Source organism: Pinus tabuliformis, chromosome X (genome assembly GCF_031772625.1).
Source record: "Pinus tabuliformis cultivar Carrire ecotype Pingquan chromosome X, CPIR1, whole genome shotgun sequence".
In the NCBI taxonomy this organism is placed as follows: domain Eukaryota; kingdom Viridiplantae; phylum Streptophyta; class Pinopsida; order Pinales; family Pinaceae; genus Pinus; species Pinus tabuliformis.
The window spans coordinates 904,445,284-904,462,331 of NC_142308.1; positions in this window are offsets into that span (position 1 = coordinate 904,445,284).

Here is a 17,048-nt window from a genome sequence, read left to right on the forward strand (position 1 = left end):
TATGAGACGTGCACTACTTGAATATGTAGAACCTGTGTGCATACGTTGTTATATTAAGGCAAACCTGCGTATACACAATTTTCAATTATTGAACCAGTGTGTATACGCGCCTTTGATATGTTGAACCTTTGTACATATCTATAAAAGATAATTTACCCTTTTCAACTATTCAGACATTAACTATACCCAGACTATCATATTTATAGATCAAGTCATGCACGAAATATAACAGATCAAAATCACACAAAGATACTTCTCTTCAAGCCTTAAGATCTTGACCCATCAATAAAACTTATCCTTCTCCTAGCACTCAAGTTCCTCCTTGATTCAGATCTAGCTATGCACCATAACCCAATGACTATTATTCTAAATCTTGTTCTTCATAATATATTCAATCCTTGAGTGCCTTTGCCTAATGATCTCCTTCCCCTTTTATAGTCTTAGCCCTTACTCAATACCATGGTCCAAAACCACTTAGAACCAATACCTGGGTCCAAATATCTAGGTTCAACACTTCGAATGAGATACCATTGTCCAAAACCATAGGTCTGAATACCAATGACCAAAAACCAAGTTTTCCAAACTGTACGTGCTTTTCTGTGAATGAAAGTGCGTGTATACGTAGACGTCCTCTTGGTCTGTGAATCCACATGTATACGTGGCTTGATCAATGGGAACTTGAGTATACAGGTCCTTTTCCTTTATTCTGAGAGCCTGTGATCCTGAATTGTCATCTGAGTGATTTGCCGAGTGAGTTGCCATCAAGGACAATACATGTGCCATAGTGCCAAGCTTGTGTCATAATGACAACAATCTCCCCCTTTGGACTTGATGTCAACCCCAAGTCACTCTCCCCCTTTGTCATCAAGGGTAAAGGGTTATGCTCCCCCTGACTATAGGTTGAAATCTCTACTCTGTTGTGTTGTCCATGCTCCCCCTAACTGTTAGGCAAGGTCTGCAAAATTATGTTCTACAAGAAAGAACATGACTCTGTACATCATTGATGACCTTCCTATCACCAAAGACTCATACATACATCCATCTCCCAACCAAGTGGGGATATACCAAAATTAACTCATCCACCCAACCAAGTGGGGATATACAAAAAGTTTATATAAGATAAAACAAGAACATTACATCATCCATCCCAAGCATAGTGGGGAAACAAAATAGGTCGTTACATGACCTTGATACTAAAAGAAATACATGACATTGAGACCAAATATCTAAGACAAGACTATGATAGTCGTTAGCAACTAGTATCTGTCAATCACCATCCAAACCAGCACCATGATCTCCCTCTGCACCTATTCCACCTAAATAAAAAACAACTGTGAAATTGTACCAAGATCTTCTAAGGTAATGGCAACAATGCACTATTAGAATTATATGCTCCCCCTGATCCTGTGGCAGGTGATTAGACCCATATCAGACTCTTTTAATCCTGATTTCGTCCCACTGATATTCTTCAAACGAACATATACATGACTGTATCTACAGAAACCAGCATATGTACGCGGATACACTTCATGAAACTCGCGTACACCCACTTTTCTCTGAAACAAATAAGTGTCAACAACAAGATGATGCATCAACTACTCCCAGCTTCTATCTAAGGTATTCAAATGTCTCCCTGGGCAGTGGTTTGGTGAATATATCAACAACCTGTTCCTTGGAGGGAACATACTTCAATTTGACATTTTCTTGAAGCACTTATTCCCGAATAAAATGATATTTGATAGGCATGTGCTTGGTATTGGAATGCATGACAGGATTCATTGAAATGTTGATTTCACTTGTATTATCACATAGAATGGAGATGGGTGGAGTACAAGTGATTTGAATGTCTTGCAATGTTTGCATCATCCAAAGAAGTTGTGTGCAGCAAGATGCAGCAGCTAAAGATTCTGCTTCAGCTGTAGATAAAGCAATTGAACTTTGTTTCCTACTGAACCAAGACACTAATCTAGAACCCATAAAGAATGCACCACCACTAGTGCTTTTTCTGTCATCCATGCTTCTTGCCCAATCTACATCTGTATATGCATGAAGTGTGAGATCTATATCTCTAGGATACCATAAGCCATAGTTTTGAGTTCCTTGAAGATATTTGAAAATTCTTTTAACTGCCTGAAGATGAGCTTCCTTTGGATTTGCCTGAAATCTTCCAACTATTCCTACTACATGCATGATGTCTAGTCGGGTACCTGTTAGATAGAGCAGACTACCAATCATGGATCTATAGGTTGGTTGATGTACTGTTGTTGATTTATCATTTGCGCTGAGGCTGCATCCTATTACCATAGGGGTACATACTGGTTTCGACTCTTCCATGCCATATTTCTTCAAGATCTACTTGAGGTACTTGGTTTGTGATAGAAATATACCGTCTTTGTTTTGTTGGACTTCTAAACCAAGAAAGTATGTGAGCTCACCAAGCAGGGACATTTCAAAATCTTTTTGCATCACCAAAGCAAAGTTTTGACTCATGGCTTCTTCATTGCTACCAAATATGATATCATCAACATACACAACAAGTATTAGCAATTTATCATTGTCTATTTTTATATAAAGATTGCTATCTGCTGATCCTTTTGAAAAACCTTGTTGATGGAGGTATTTGTCTAGATGATAATACCAAGCCCTTGGAGCCTGTTTAAGACCATAGAGAGCCTTTTTGAGTCTGCATACAAGTTTTGGATCATTTCCAAGGATAAATCCATTTGGTTGCTCAATATACACTTCTTCTTCTAAGTATCCATTTAGAAAGGTAGATTTCACATCCATTTGATATACTTTGAACTTCTGAAAGCTAGAAAGAGCAAGGAACATTCTTATGGCTTCAAGTCTAGTAACCAGTGCAAAATTTTCTTCAAAGTCTATATCTTCTTGTTGAGCATGCCCTTTACAAACAAGTCTAGCCTTGTTTCTAATAACATCTCCATTTTCATTCAGCTTGTTTTTGAATATCCATTTGGTCCCTATGACATTCTTATCATTAGGTCTAGGAACCAATTCCCAAGTGTTATTCTTTTCAATCTGCTCAAGTTCTTCATTCATGACCTTGACCCAACATTCATCTTTGCATGCTTCACTTACATTTCGTGGTTCAATAGAGGAGAGCAATGGTAGATAGCTTGAAGCTTCTGTAATAGTTCTTCTTGTTTGTACACCTGCCTCTTTCTGCCCCAAAATTTGAGTCTTTGGACGGTTCTTCTAGACATACCTAGATGGAGTATTTTCTTCTACCGTTATTTGTTCTTCTGGTGCTTGATAAGTTTCTTCTTCAGCATTAGTCTGATTTGATGTTGAAGGATAATCCTCATCATATTCAAAATCTTCAGTTTTTATCTATTTTGGATTGTTGCCTACTTCATCAATTACCACATTAATACATTCAACAATTTTACCAAGTCTTTTATTGTAACACTTATATCCTTTACTTTGGGAAGAGTAACCAAGGAGAATTCCTTCATCTACTCTAGGTTCAAACTTGCCAAGTTTTTCATCAGTCCCTTTGATGTAGCATTTGCTTCCAAAAACTTTGATGTATTTTATAGTAGGAGTCTTACCATACCAAAGTTCATGAGGAGTTTGGGTGTTGTTTACCAGGACATTTGTTTTGTTGAGAATAGTAATGGAAGCAAATGTAGCTTCACCCGAGAAGGTTGCAAGAGTTCCAGACTCATTAAGCATAGCACGAGCCATTTTTTGAACTATTTTGTTCATCCTTTCTACCACTCCATTTTGCTGAGGAGTCCTTGCAGTAGAGAATTCCCTTCTTATTCCATGTTCTTCAAAAAAGTTGAAAAATTCATTCAAGGTAAATTCCCCTCCTCGATCAGACCTGAGACATTTGATTTTGTGATCTGATTCATTTTCAACCAAGGCTTTGAAAGCTTTGAACTTTCTAAAAGCTTCGTCTTTATGCTTCAGAAGTCCTATCCAACACATCCTGGAAAAGTCGTTAATGAACAATATAAAGTATTCTTCTCGTCGAGGTGACTTTTTCCTTGATGGGCCACATAAATCAGTATGGACAAGTTCAAGTGGCTTACTAGCTGATCCTTCCTTCGCAGGGAAATGTGTTCTGGTTTGCTTACCAAACTGACATGATTTGCATATTGTATTGTCAGGAATTTTGATGTCAGGAAGATCGCGAATAACCTAATATTTGCACGCTTTCCTTATTTGAGGGAAGCTCAGATGTCCCAATCTTCTATGCCATAGCCAGTGTTCATCATTTTTGCATAGATAGCATTTTTTCTATCCTCCCTTGAGTATGTATAAATTTTTTGGAGTTCTTATGGCTTTGATCACTGTTTCTCCTGTATCAAGCTCACGAACAACACATCCATTTGATAAAAATACTACCTCATTTCCTTGATCACACATTTGACTAACACTCAATAGATTATGCTTTAAGCCATCAACATACATAACATTTCCAACTTTGACCTTCTCTTTTAAAAGAACAGAGCCTTTACCTTTTATGAGAGCAGGGGTGTCATTTCCAAATGAGACCTTCCTTTCCTTTTCTAAGGCACTATATGACTGAAGTTTTTCTTTATCACCTGTCATATGTTTCAAGCATCCATTGTCGATGTACCATTGATTTTCCTATCCTTCTGCATATAAGGCTATACCACATCTTTCTGTTTGCAGTTCTTTCTTTCTCCATGTTTTGGGACCCAATGAAGTTTGCTCCTTCTAAGATGTTTGTCAAAACTTACTTTTGCATTCAGAATCTTCATGACCGAAGTTGTTACAAATAGAGCATTCTATTTCATTTTCAAGAGTGGAAAAATTATTGTAGGTCCTCTTCATGATCCCAGTCATACTCCTTTGATTTTGTGTTTCTCTAGTCATGATGGTCTTGTAGGCAACACATTGAGTAGCTTTGTGTCCAAAGTTATGACATGAGAAACATTGGCCATTAAAGAAATTCCTGCGACTATCAAATCTACTGACCATGTGTGTTGGCATTATGATACATATGTTGTACTTGATGGCAACCCACTCATCTCAGATAATAAATTATAGTGTAGAGAAAAGTTCACGCACTTATATGCAGAGAAAAGTTTATTTCATGTAGAGAAACGTTCACGCACTTTTATGCAGAGAAAAGTTTATTTCATGTAGAGAAAAAGTTCACGCACTTTCATGCAAGGAAAAGCACGTATATGTTGAAGAACTTACCTTTGGTCCATGGTAGTTAGTCCTTGGTATTTGAACCTATCAAGAAAAGCACGTATATGTTGGAGAACTTACCTTTGGTCCATGGTAGTTAGTCCTTGGTATTTGAACCTATGAGGAAAAGTGCGTATATGTTGGAGAACTTACCTTTGGTCCATGGTAGTTAGTCCTTGGTATTTGAACCTATGGTTTTGGACCATGGTATGCACTTTCATGCAAGGAAAAGCGCGTATATGTTGGAGAACTTACCTTTGGTCCATGGTAGTTAGTCCTTGGTATTTGAACCTATGGTTTTGGACCATGGTACCTCGTCAAAAGTGTTGATCTCACGCAATTTCATAGTTGGTTCATGGTATTAGTCCGACAGTTTTTGATCCTATGGTTTTGGCCCGTGGTATTGCATCCAAAAGTGTTGATCTCACGTACTTTCATGGTTGGTTCATGGTATTAGTCCAACAGTTTTTTGATCCTATGGTTTTGGCCCGTGGTATTGTGAAAGGCCTAAGACTATAAAAGAGGAACGAGATCATTTGGCAAAGTATCTTTTGAATCATCGAATATCTGATAAAGTGCTAGATCTGGAATATCGTGATTGGGTTTTCGTGCAGATCTGGATCTGAATGAAGAAGGAACCTGAGCGTAAGGAGAAGGATAAGTTCTATTGATGGGTCAAAATCTTAAGGCTGGAATAGTGGTATCTCTATATGATTTTGATCTGTGATATGTGGCATACGCTTGATCTATAAATCTAATAATCTGGGTCTGAATTATTGATGCATGTTTTATTTTACACATGTTATGATCTGGGTATGTCTGATGTAACAACTGCAAAGTTATAAGGAAATATTTGCAGATCTGTATGCGGGTTGGCTTTGGTGAAATCAGAGATTGATGATGCAAGTGTAGTTGATGGGTTTTTGATGTTCTTGGATCCAGTTTGAAAATTTATGAAAAGTGGTCCTTGAAAGAAAAGAAGTAGGGGGTTGTAGCTCCCTTCCAGGAGAGACTGGAAAACGAGAGAGAGTTGTAGCTCTCTGCAGGTTGCAGCCTGCGTACTAGTAAAGGACTGCACCAGTACAAAACCATTGTAAAAGGAGTTTCTAATTTGAAAGAAGATAGAGACATATTGCAGCAGGTGGTTTTCACCCACATTGGGTTTCCACCTTACATCTTGTGTTCTTTGGTGTGACTATCTGTTTTCTTTGTTCATGCTCATTATTTTATGGTACTGACATGCAAAAATAATTCAAAGAATAAATAAGGAAGATTTATTAAAAGAACTTGATAATACTGATTCACCCCCCCTCTCAGTATTATTTCCAACAATGTGATTGTAGTTTCCATTGACATTCATTCTTGAAGTAGATTGGGAATGATTTTCTTGCGGTTGGTTGCAGCTTTCGTTCATCCTTGAAGTAGATTGACCCCGATTTACCTGGTGATCCGCTTTATGCCTTTGTTGCCGATTGTCAACCTATTCACTTCTCCTTGCTACATCAGGATAACTTTTGGAGGTGGATGGCTTCTATGCTTGAGATGCTTCTTCAGTATATCCAAGACTTGTCTTTATTAGTGGAGAACACTACACTTTGATAATCTCATCTAAAGTTTCAGATCCTTTAGCAAATCTAAGATTAAGAGCTTTTGTTTTCTCAATATCTTTTCTAAGTCCCACAATTTCACATTCTAACTTGCCATTGGATTTTTCCCTTTCAGCAAGTTGGAATGTCAGAGTATCTATAATCATACTCTTTTCTACTAAACAAATCTTAAGTTTAGAAATTTATTTACAGAGATCATCTTCATCTATAGCATCTAAGAAATCATCATCTTCAAACACCATCAAAAGTTTATAATCATTACCATGTTCATCTTCATCACCATTTGAAAGTCCATCGTTGTCTTCATGTGTATAATAGCTCTTCTTACTTACACTCTGTTTTCTATTCCATTTAACCGGTTCCTTACCTTTATCAAGCTTATCTTTATGAGGACATTTGGCTGCATAATGACTGACTCTTCCACAAGCAAAGAACTTGAAAGGTAACTTACCTTTGAATCTTCTAGAACCCTGTTGAAGGTTCCTGAAAAAATTTGATTCTTCCTCTCCTTCTGACGTATGTTTGGATTCATTGTATTCTCCTTTTCCTGAAGCTTTGAATGCAACTTCTCTCATGCCCGATAGACCTGCTTTTCTCATTTTGAAAGCAGTTAGGATTCCGTCCAGCTGTGACATAGTAATACTTTGAAGATTCTGATTTTCTTCTATGGTAGAAACCTTTGATTCAAACTTAGAAGACAAGGATCTTAGAACCTTTTCAACTAAAGTGACTTCTTTTATCTCTTCACCCAGATTTTTCATGCGATTAACAATCTCATTTATACGTAGGAAATAATTAGCTACACTTTCATCATTGTGCATTTTTAGAGTTTCATATTGAGTTCTAAGAGATTATAGTTTTGCATGTTTTACCTGATCGTCTCCTTCATAGCATAGAAGGATCTTGTCCCATATTTCTTTGGCGGTTTTGAGTTGCATAGCTTTGATCAATTTTGATTGTGATAGACTCCCCAATAGAGTATTGACAGCCTTTGCATTTGTTTCATACTACTTTTTACCTACCTTATCTATAGGAGTTGTTGTTGGAAATGTGTATCCTTCTTGCATGATATCCCAAACTTCTGTTCCAAGAGATTGAAGATAGGATGTGATTCTTATCTTCCAATAGATGAAGTTGCTCCCATCAAAAATTGGTGGCCGGATGGATGCCTCTTTTTCGTAGTTGCTGATGATGATAGATCTTCCTTCAAGTGATCAAGCTTCTCCTGAAGGACCTGCTCTGATACCAATTGTTGGAAATAAAATTGGGGGAGGGTGAATCAGTATTAGCAAGTCAATTATTTTTCATTTCACAATCATATTTGTATACGTTACTTCAGTTAGTGAAAACTGTATATATACACAACTGTAGTTAAGGAAACTAGTGTATAACCTACATACTTATAATTTAATTTGTTCTTCAGATGTTGATCATTAATCTGTGCATCAAGACCATATAAACAGTAACCAGGTACAGTAAAATAGAGTAGACAGTCACACACAAGAACACAAGATATAAGGTGGAAACCCAATGTGGGTGAAAGCCACCTACTGAAATTCGTCTCTATCTTCTTTTAATAAGAAACTTCTTTTTACAATGTTTCTGTACTGCTGCAGTCTTATACCAGTACGCAGGCTTCTACCTGCAGAAGAATACAACCTTCTCTCGCTCTCCAGCTTCTCCTGGAAGGGATCTACAACCCCCTTAGCTCTTGTACTAGCTGATGTACTAGTACATAGGTGCTGACCTACAGAAGGCTACAACCTTCCCTTTTTCTTCCAGGGACCACGTTTCATAAATTTTCAGATTGGATCCATCAATAGTATCAATCAAACATTAGGTATATCTGCATCAACCAATCTCCTTTGCACCCACCAAAACTAAAACAAATAATCACTTCTCTAAATGATGTAACCAGAATACAGTAATAGTAACCAGAAACCAATCCTGAACCCAGAATACTACAGTAATAAATAGAAGTAGCTAAAACATATTTTATGAGATGTACGTTATTTCAATATGTAGAACCTGCATGCATAAGCTGTTATATTAAGGCAAACCTGCGTATACGTGATTTTCAATTACCAAACCAGCGTGTATACGCGCCTTTGATATGCTGAACTTGCGTATAGATCTATAAAAGATAATTTACCATTTTCAACTATTCAAACATCAGTTATACCCATATTATGAGATTTATATATCAAGTCATGTTCCAAATATAACAGATCAAAATCACAAAAAGATACTTCTCTTCAAGCCTTAGGATCTTGACCCATCAATAGAACTTATCCTTCTCCTAGCGCTCAATTTCCTCCTTGATTCAGATCTAGCTATGCACCATAACCCAATGACAGGTATTCTAGATATTGTTCTTCATAAGATATTCAATCCTTGAGTGCCTTTGCCTAATGATCTCCTTCCCCTTTTATAGTCTTAGGCCTTACTCAATACCATGGTCCAAAACCACTTAGAACCAATACTTGGGTCCGAATACCTGGGTTCAACGCTTTGGACGAGATACCATGGTCCAAAACCATAGGTCTGAATACCAAGGACCAAGAACCAAGTTTTTAAAACTGTACAGCTTTTCTGTGCATGAAAGTGTGTGTATATGCATACGGGCCTTCTGGTTTGTGAATTCGTGTGTATACGCAGCTTGATCAACGGGAACCTACGTATACCTCCTTTTCCTTTATTCTAGGAGCTTGTGATCTTGAACTGTCATCTGAGTGATTTGTTGAGTGAGTTGCCATCAAGGAAAATACCTGTGCCATAGTGCCAAGCCTGTGTCATAATGCCCACAAAACCTTCACCTAAGAAAAATTGCTTGTTAATGATCTAGGTGCTGAGCTTGCTTCTTGGAATGGGTTGGGAGGTAGTCCAAGTAAGCTTGAAAAATATGTCTAATATCATGGAATTCATAGTATATGGCCCGTTGAAATGTTCCTCTAGAATTCTTTAAACTGAATGGGAGTTTTCGATATGCAAAGGTTCCCCAAGGGCAAATGAAGGTGGTTTTGTGCTGGTCTTCGAGTTTTATGGCAATCTCATTATAACTAGAGAAACCATCCATGAATGAGAAGGATTCACAACTGACGCAATCATCGATTATTTGTTCGATGAATGGTGTCAGATAATTATCCTTTGGACACCACGTTCAAGTCTTGATAGTCGACACAAACACGGATGGTACCCTGTTTCTTATCAATAGGAACTAGATTGGAAACATATTATGTTAAGGGAATAGGGTAGACCAAGCCAGCAGGTAACAATTTTTCCCTCTCAGTCTTGATGGCTGCAGTTTTGCGGGGGTGGACTAGTTGAAGCCTTTGGCAGACAGGCTTGGCATTGTCATATACCTTGATCTCATGCTCGATAATAAATGGATCTATGTTGGGCATTTCCTCGTAAGACCAAGAAAATACATCGCGGAATTCCTTAAAAAGGCAGGTGAAGCTTTCAATTTCCTCAGGAGTTCAATCAGATCCAACCTGGATTTTTTCGACGATGTCTATCTTGACAGAAATATCGATGAGCAATGTCTTTGAAATATTTCCCATGTTCCCTTCTGAATCCAAAGTTTGGATAGTCGTATAAGGTGAGGGAATGATTTCAGGTGCATCATAAGATAGGATTTAAATGGGCATCGTGTCTGATGAGATATTGAAACATGATGGTGAAAGTCCTCTCAAGGACACTCTTCTAAACATGAATATAATGTATCATTTAGCACTAAATAGTGCTACGCTTGGTGGAGGATGCGACGACGGTCACCTGGTGATAGTTTAGGGCGGAAACGTTGTGCTTGGAGGTAGATAAGAATGTCACCATACCAAGGGTCAGTAGAGTTGATCAGATAGACAGCTTCATCTAGGAGAGGATCGTGGGCTATCTATTTAGGATCTGCAATGGGAAGATCCAACAAAATTTCGGCGAAGACTAAGGATTTTTTCACCTTGGTAGTGGTGAAAACCAAATCAAATTGTTGGAGGATAACTATCCATTTGGATTATTTTCCTCCAATGACTTGACGAGACAAAATGTGTCACATGGGATTCTCCAAAGCAATGATGGTAGTCTGTCGCAGTAGTATGTATGTCAGAATCGATTGACAGCAAAGACAACTTCCAATGACAGCTTTTCCATATATGAATATCTGAGCTCGGTCCCAATGAGGTCTTTTGACAGATAATAGATCACATGCTCACTCAAATAATCATGTGTTTGAACCAAGACCATTCCAAGAGAGGATGGCGAGGCTACCAGGTAGAGGAGAAAGTCACGCCCATAGTTAGGAGAACTAAGAATTGGGGATGATATAAGTGCCTTTTCCAAGGCATAAAATTATCCTTGGACTTGATCATCGCACAGGTATGGTACTCCCTTCTCGTGTAGGCACAGAAAGCCTTTCGTCAACTCGACATAATTTATGATGAACAGTAGTAAGAAGTTTGCTTTCCCTTGCAAACATTGGAGCTGCAAAATGGATTGTAGTTCAGGCAGTTGAGGAATTTCCTTTACCTTATCATGATCAACCCTAATGTTACACTGTAATTTGTCACTGACTCGGCATTCCCTGATCCCGGACACTGTTGGTCCATGTTATTGAGATATGCCTTGTGTCATGTTGCAAATTATGTGTCAATGTATTCCTTGTCATCCCAGGAATAATACCTCAGTTCACTACTCCTGGAGCAGACCCTTTATTACCTATGTTTTTAGGTCATCGCAGGACAACAGTTGTTCCACCCGCAAATATGGCTAAGATTGTACTACCCCTAGCAAAGTTGTCGCTTTGCCTCTCTGTTTCACTCACAGCTTCATGGTCGGTCCTAGGTCTAGTTGTTGGATGAGATGAGCTCGCTTCTCTCCTTTGGGATGATTTTTCCACCTTTTTTTGCAACCTCTCAAAGGGATAATCTCTTTCTCCCATCTCGTATGGAAGCTCCTCCTCCTATAAATACTTCCTCCATGGATGAGATCATCTAGCTTCAGAGTTCAAGAATTTAGCAGTAGGGGTAGAGATTATTGCTAGAGTGTGGAAGTAGCCTCTTATATAACTTAGCTTGGGATTGTTTAGAGTGGAGTTGGCTTGATTGTAAGAGTGTTATAGCATTAGCCTTTTGTGTAGGAGAGAGTTATCCATCCTTTTGGGAGACAGTTCATGAGTGAATGCTTGCAGAGACATGCTGACAGGACCCTTCAAGGAGACTTATGACGTCAAGGTTTGGTTTTATTTTTACTTCAATTTACATTAATACAAATCAATGGATTATTTCCTATATCTTATGTCGAATTGCATATTGATAGGTTGAAGCTCCTTAACTCTTTAAGTAGATCATTTTGTCAGACTCTATTATGTTTGTGGTTGTGCTCTGTATGTTGTTTCCATGTACAAGTGATTAGAAGAATGAGAGCTGGAGCAACACAACAAGGACTTCATCAAATGACGATTTGAAGGTAGGCCTTTATGACATCAACTTTCTAAGGAAATTTTCTTTGGTATTGTCTTTGTTGTGACTAGACCCACTCTAGGGCTATACGGGTTGCCTATGTCCACAGAGGGAACTTGCCTGCGTCACAAGTTGGTGACCATACTAAGGACCTTTGTCTTTTGTATCTTGATTTGATTTTGGTTTTGCTTGTTTATTGTCTCCTTTAATTTTGGGATTAATTCTTCATGTTATGGGTTGTTTGACAACTCTTGGTAGTATTCCCTCTATCATAAGTGTTATAGACATTTTTGGGCACTGCAACCCCAATCATAAATGTCCATAAACCAAGGGCTCTTAAGTCCCTAAAAGTGTTGTTCCAACCTCTAAAAGAGCAAGGTCAACTGATTACATCTTCTCCCAGAAGTTCTCCATGAAAAATTGCTTAGAACTGGTCAAAACTGGACCATCTCACCTGCTCCATGGTCAAAGTGCGTTGCATCCCACCTAAATACACATATTAGGTGCGATGCATCTTGAAAATCCCTTCTATGGGGTGCGATGGGCGAGAGTGGACAAATGGCAGGGTCAATCTGCAAGGTGGAGGATCATGGAATCTTCTAGAAACTTCGCCTGTGACACTTGCCTCTCTGCATTCGCCCAGGGATGAGTAAGAGATCATCAATCTCCAAGTGGTTTCAAGAACTATCAGAGAGAGGACACTAATCAAATCTCAAAAGCTAACTCACCCCCCTTGCAAACATCTATATATGGATCCCTCATCCCAGAGATCCAGAGGCTGGAATTTTGTATCTTGTAAGGAAGTGCTGCTGGTTTCCTGGTGCAATATCATAGTGTTGGGTGATCTAAGCTTTTCATTAGGTGAAGAAGGGCTTTCTTGCTGAGAGGATGATGTTGGGTCAGAATAATTGGTTGTAATCCTCTTTTCTCTTTCTTGATTATCAATAAAGCTATTCAAGTTTTCCTCCACATTCTTGTATAATTGATGTTATGTGCATTTGTGTGGTCAATATATGTCTGGTCCTATATTGTTTATGATAATAGATCTATGTTCTTGGATAGTGTTATGTTGCTTTGATTCTACAGGTGCTCTATGAAGCTGGGTAGACAAGGAAGCGAGTAGCAAAGATATATCAGAAGGGAGAGGAATCGAGCAAGGAACCAAGCGCAAGACAGAGGTTGGTCTCCTTATTCCCCTCTTATCTATTTCTCATAAAGGAAAACAAAAATAGTTTTAGTTTGTTTGTTTCTAAGGTAGCTACCAGCCTTAGTGGGACTAGTAGCTCTACATAGACACTAGTTTTCCCGATAACAAAATGGCGACTCTACTGGGGAGCGAATAGATTGTTTGTTTATCTACATTTGTTTACTTTATAAACTTACAGACGGAGCCTGAAGTTAAGCCAGCTAGCCTTCGAACTGCATTTGCTATGCAAGTGCAAAGTAGATCAATGTTGCTTCAGTCTATCTCTGGGTTTTGTTTATGAAATGAACAATTGATTTACAAGCTCTCTAATTGCCCTTGTGGTGGCTCTAGTAACCTCTTTAGATCTACCCCTATGATTGATTTACTGATTACGACTTGCTCGGCCTAAATCCCTGAACTGAGCTGCAAACTATGACCCAAAACCCAGTTAAAGTCTCATCCCTAGTCCAGCGCACTGTCTCTTCTGTAAATTCTAGATGTATCGCACTTCCCGAGTGTAGTAGGTGTGCTGCATCACCAGCTCACTGTGTTACAGGTGTGCTGATTAGATAAGGCCTTTCCTGCTCCTAGATTTGGTTTTTGTGTTCACTCTTTTAAGCTCTATTGAAGAGTTTTGCTGCCTGTAATCAGTACACCTCTGTTGAAACCCCCTTCCTTGCCATTATTCTGCCTCTATTGTGCAAAGGAATATAAATGTTTTTATGTATTTTGAGCCATTTTCAGTTCTCTTTTACAAAGAAGTAGCATAATCGTACTGTCGTTTCTTGATTTGAAAGCGTCGCAAGTGTCATCTTCAGTCATAGAAGGGAATCTAATTGTTCTTGATAGTCGATTACACTGTTACTCTTGTAATTGATTTGAATTAGTAGTTTTTCAAGTGTCGAAAGCAAGTTTTCATTTCCAAATCGCAAAGTGTCGTCATTGTCCTCATTTTGTCTTGAAAAGAAACTTGTTAGTAACATCACTTTGAAAAATAATTCAGATTTGCGCTTAGCTTTCTTTTTATCATTCGCACATTAAGAAGGCTGAAAACAAATACATGCATGTGCATTTGCATTTAGACTGTTTGTTGGTTTGATTTAGGACAGTGCATATAGTGTGTGCTCTCTACTCTATGTTGAAAGAACGCCATCTCTCTTTCCTTAGTAGCTAGGATTTTCATTGCAAAAAGAAGATTGAATGATTGTTTATCATCTTAGATTGCATTTTAGGAATTGTACATCTACATCACGCGGTGAACCTGAAAGGAAAATTTCTTAAGAAAGATCAACTATAAAATAAATTTAATGAATCTAAAAACACTTTGGAACCTAACGCACAACATCTAGAAGTCTAGGCTAGAGACGTATTCCGGCGTCGTTAAGCCTGGTAACTGTTGTTCTCATTGTTGGTTGGGTGATTCCTCCACCTTGAGACAATAAGTGCCAGTACGGACTTGTGCTCCCACATACCATCGAGTATATATTGGGAGACCACAATAGGCTTTATCCTTTATCCATTGGAAGCCGTGTCTGCCACCCTATCGATCGCAATGCACTGAACACAGCATTCGGGAAGAGTGATTGTCGTACCATAAAAAGTATTCTGCAGTTTTGCGATTGGTTTGGTAATCCCTCTGTCTAGATTTCCAGAGAAGTCCCTTTTGTTCCTTTTCAGACTCCTTAAAAGAAAAGGTCCATCTGAGCACTTGTCACTTCAGGCTCATTAAAAATCGAAGGCGAGTAGAGTCATCTTTTGTTTTTTCTCGACTCTTAAAAATTGAAAAAACAAGTTGTGTCAAAGCGTCTAAAATTTATTTTAAATGGAATAAATATCACCTTTCCTACGTTGGTCTTAGGTTGAGAAGAATGGAGCCCACCAACCAAGGAGTTCCCCTTGGGGGAAATCCTAGTCCCTTCTCCTCTTGGGGAGATGCTGGTGCGCCCCATATGGCCACATTGTCACTTCTGGGATTGACAATTGGTTTGCCTATATGGCTCTTCTCAACTTCTGTTGTTCAGAACCCCGTGATTCCTAAACAATCAAGTCAGCAACTAAACGATACCAATGTTACCCCCCAACCCTCTACTTCATCCAATTCTTCCTCTCCTCCTTCCTCTTCGCTTGATGAAGCTAGTAAGGCCAAAAATCAAGTAACTGAGAAGAAGAAGAAGAAGAAGAAGAAAGAGAAGAAAAAGAAGGAGCCAAAGGCGAAAAGGGGCAACCAAGCATCGTCTAGCGAAAATCCACACACTGCACCGACCAGGCCTAAATCGCCATGTGTCATTTGTAAAGGAGACCATTATCATCGAGATTGTCCTTGCATCCCTCGGATCTTAAGGGACTGGTCTCCCTGTTTGCACAATCCGGTGTCGTCAACCTCTGATGATCATGTTAAAGGTACACCGTCAACTAGTGAAATTGAAGCCCTTGGACAAAAAGGAAGATGTAAATTTCCTTGTAAATTGTGTGAAGGCACTCACGCTGTCCACCGTTGTCCCTTATTAGACGAGGCTAAAAGAGTTTTGGACGACCGTCCGGTTTCACCGTTACAACTTCCTCTAGGATATAAGAAACTCTTGCTGAGTCCGTCACTAGTTGAAAATCCGGCTGACATGTCCTTGTGGTCGGCTGAAGCATCTATCATTGAAGATAAACCATTTGAATCCACACCAGACAAAAGTCAAAAGGTCGAGGCAGCAGTTGACCCGGTCTTGCCTTCAGAGGATCCATCTTCAGATGATACAGTCATCGAAGAGAACAAGGATGACACTGTCCAAATTCTTTTCGTAAGCATAGACTCCGATGAACATGGGGGCAGTCTACCCGTTCCTTTATCGCAGGAAGGAAGTTCGTCAGAGTCATATCTGGCCGTCTATTCGGTCCCACCTCCAAGAAACCTAGTTGTTTCCTTCAATTGGAATCTACTAGGCAGACCCCATTTACCGGCTAGTGTACCATTTTGAATCATCGCTCAAATATATAGAATGGTCATGGCCAGTACCGTCATAGACAAAGGGGCTTCTGTGAGTATCCTTTCCTCAACTGCTTGTAAAGTTCTTGGTTTGCCATCGCTTTTGCCTAAGATGAGAAATCTAACAGGCTTTGACAAAGGAACCAGTCGACCATTAGGGATCCTTCCCAATGTGCCGATAACGTTGAGAAGGAAAACCGTTCACATGAACGTAATGGTAGTCCAAGGACCGCTCGATTATAATCTATTCCTTGGACGAGACTATATTTATTGCATGGGAGCCATTGTCTCCTCACTCTTTAGAGTAATGTGTTTTCCACACGAAGGAAGAGTGGTCAAGCTCGTAGACCAGCTTTCATTCCCCGGTTCACACATAGTAGATAGTCATATACCAACCCTGAATGGTCTTTTCACACAAGGAATGTCTCATCAATCCCCAGTCCGTCCTCCTGATGAGTGTGAGTGATTCGGAGGATATGACTGAAACCCAGGGGGGCATGCACCCTCGCCTGTTTCGACAGGGAAACCTTGGGTATAGGGTAGGTTTCAGCGGAGAGTATATGACTGGCTTGACACACCTGTCCATTTTGGAAAATGGGATTAGACTGGAATAAGATACCTCTGTTAGGGTAGGC